Below are 3476 nucleotides of genomic sequence, written 5' to 3'. Positions count from 1 at the left end.
CGAGATTGCACATCCCAATTTCTGCCTTTTGCCCTTCTGTGACAAAGCACGCCTTGGGAATGTTTGTGACCTGCAGCAATTTAAATGTTGTCTTTCCTCCTTGACACCATTATGTCTTTTGCAGGCAGCTCAGGGATGAAGGAAGCTACGATTTATAAACTTAACATTAGTGAGAGAGATTTAAGTCTGCATCAGGGACTTTTAAATTTGATGGGCATATTCCCTGTCCTTTAAATATCACAGTCCACTGTACTCCAGTGATCACTGAATATTGGACATAAGTAAGGTAAGCTTCCCTGGAAGATTTTAATTGAGAGAATTGGGTCCAGCTACTTTTCAATTTCAGGCTATTGGTTGTGGTATCAAGGAAATGAGTGTTCTTAGGAGAGTAATAATTCACTTAGTAAGAAATTTATCAAGTGTCTACTATCTTTCCTGTTTATACTAGCTTGGAAAATTTCCAGCTTTCAATGGGTCTGAAATTTCACTGGTTAAACTGACTGGATCTTGTGACATTCCATAAGTACCATTATAGCATTCAGGATATTGATCAGTTATCCCTTATTTTTATATCACTGAGTGATAGGGCATGGCTTATACTAAGAGGAATAAACTAGAAGGAGTTCTTTAGGTACAGCTTTGTTCTTTTTAGTCATTTTGTAGTTCATTATGGGGGCAGCTAGTTAGTCATATGGATAAAGTACTTGGCCTAGAGTCAGGAAGATCTGAGATCAAAACCAGTCTCAGATACCTACAATCTGCATGACCTTGAACACATCAGCCTTATTTGTTTTAGTTCCTCATCCTTAAAGTGGGGACATAGTAGAGAAGAAAATGGCAAATTACTCCAGTAAATTTACTAAGAAAACTTCATTGACAAAATCCATGAGTCACATGGAATCAGACACTACTGAAAACAACAGTTCATCATACAAGCATATATGTCTGATTGATATCAGAATTCAAGTATGGCAACTCCATTGTCTATCCATGATGAAGTCAAATTTTTTTTTTGTTATGGAAATATTGAAAACTCTTTTACTATTTTCATCAGTTTCATCTTTAAATGTTCTTGAAATAATCTGTCTTACTTGGTCTCATCCAAGCTTTCTATAAACTCCTCCCATCTCCCCTCCTTCACCTATTTCTATTTTTATAGGATCATACAGTCAGATTTCTAGAGGTAGAAGTGTCTCCAAGGGCTAAATATAACAACTCTTTCATATTACAGATGAGGAAACTGAAACTCATGGAAGCCAAATAACTTGCTCAGTTAACCCAGACCCAAATACAATTTGAAAATAGATTTGATAAGGCCCTCTAATTTCAAAACTAGTGCTCTTTGTATTGTATGGTGAGGATGTACTATCCATGCTTTATGATTATTGTCCTTCCTAAGATCTGAGAAATGAATATATATATATATATATATATATATATGTATACACACACACACATATATATATATTGTCCATTGTCCATGGATGCATATTTTTTTATTTGGCCAGCTAAGTTTAAAGAGTGAATGATTTGTGTCAGTTTCTGGGCTCTTTTACATTCTTCATTAAGATAATTGCTTTACATCAGACTTGTATAAGAAATGGTAACAAGCTATGTTGATGTCTTTTCTTTTATCCATTTCACATTTCCTCACACCATCCTTCAAAAGATCTGCAATTTCTTTCTAGTAGGCTCTTTAAAAAATTACATTCTGGAATTTTGTGTTTTTTTTTCTGGTACTTGTTTTATCATGAATGTTCCACAGGGATTCTACTTAATGTGATAGAAGTCTTTCTTAGATATCTTGATATTTTATGGACATAAGGGGAATATATGACCTATCCATTTTCATCTTTTGCTCTTTTTACATGAGCAGCCCATCTTCCTTTCTGATAACATCCTTTATGTCATGTACACTTGGAGCTATTTTAATTATATGCCATATCTTTTTCTTATTTTTCTTTTAATTAGGTATGAATTTTGACTTTTTTCCTCTAACAAATAGAGAGGCAGACTAGTATAGTAGAGATCTGATCTCAAAACTATAAAGATCTAAATTAAGTGACCATTTCTGTCATAAACTGCCTGTATATGTATATGCCTTGGACAAGTCACTTAAACTATCTAGGCAAATCTTTTTTTTCAAAACATATGCAAGGATAGTTTTTCAACATTTACCCTTGCAAAACCTTGTGTTCCAATTTTCCTCTCCCTTCCCTCTACCCCCTCCCCAGCATGCAATCCAATATATTTTAAACGTGGTAAAATATATATAAATCCAATATAGACATACATTTTTATACAATTATCTTGCTGCTTAAGAAAAATCAGATCAGAAAGGGAAAAAAATAAAATTCAAGCAAACAACAGCAAAACAAGTGAAAATGCTATGATATGGTCTATATTCAGTTCCCACATACCTCTCTCTGGATATAGATGGTTCTGTTCATCACAACATCATTGGAACTGGCCTGAATTATCTCATTGTTGAGAACAGTCACATTCATCAGAATTGATCATCTTATGATATTAATGTTGCTATGTTCAGTGATTGCTTGGTCCTGCTCATTTCACTCAGCATCAGTTCATGTAAGTCTCTCCAAGCCTCTCTAAAATCATCCTGCTGATCATTCCTTACAGAACAATAATATTCCATAACATTCATGTACCATAACTTATTCAGCCATTCTCCAACTGATGGACATCCACTCAATTTCCAATTTCTTTAGGCAACTCTTTTAATACTCTAAGTTGCAGAGAAAGTATCTACTGTCATTGATAGGGGAAATTTCTTCATCTGAGATACCAATGAAATCACAGGTTCAGGCCTTATCCAATGTCTATTCTCTCAGAAGTCATTAGTCTGACTGTATATGACAAAATTGCTATCTTGTTCTGGTCCTCTGACCACCTCCACCCCATTTATTTAGTATATTAAATAAGTTTATAAATTGCCATTATAAAGGGACAATAGTAGGAAATGAAATTGCAAATAAGATTGTGACCTGTAAGAAACATAATTTACAAATTGTATCATATATTAATCAAAATTCACACATGTTAGTATGTGCTGAATCAGTGAAAGCCATATAGGCTTTTCTGTTGGGACTTTTTGGTCCTATGATATGTAAATCTCAAACAAGTTAGACATTCATACTAAGACCACCAAATCACCAAAAGGTGCTGATAATTTTGAGATGATGTAAAAATATTAATTTTAAAATGTTAATGAAAACTTTGAGATGATTTACATATGTTAATGAACTAATCCCAAGATGGCATGGATAAGAGTTATGTTTCTCCAAAATCCTATAAAATGAAACCTCAAACTCCTATACCCCCAACCCTCTTCCATTTTTATCAGTTCATACTGTCTAGTACTTCTAACTCTAATATATGGTTACATGAGTGATTATCTCTTTATCTTCTCCTTCTTTTCCTTTTCCCCATACTACGTGCTTCCCTTTACCTTCCCA

Source organism: Sarcophilus harrisii, chromosome 3, assembly GCF_902635505.1.
Source record: "Sarcophilus harrisii chromosome 3, mSarHar1.11, whole genome shotgun sequence".
Classification (NCBI taxonomy): Eukaryota; Metazoa; Chordata; class Mammalia; order Dasyuromorphia; family Dasyuridae; genus Sarcophilus; species Sarcophilus harrisii.
Note: the sequence above shows the minus strand (reverse complement) of the source record.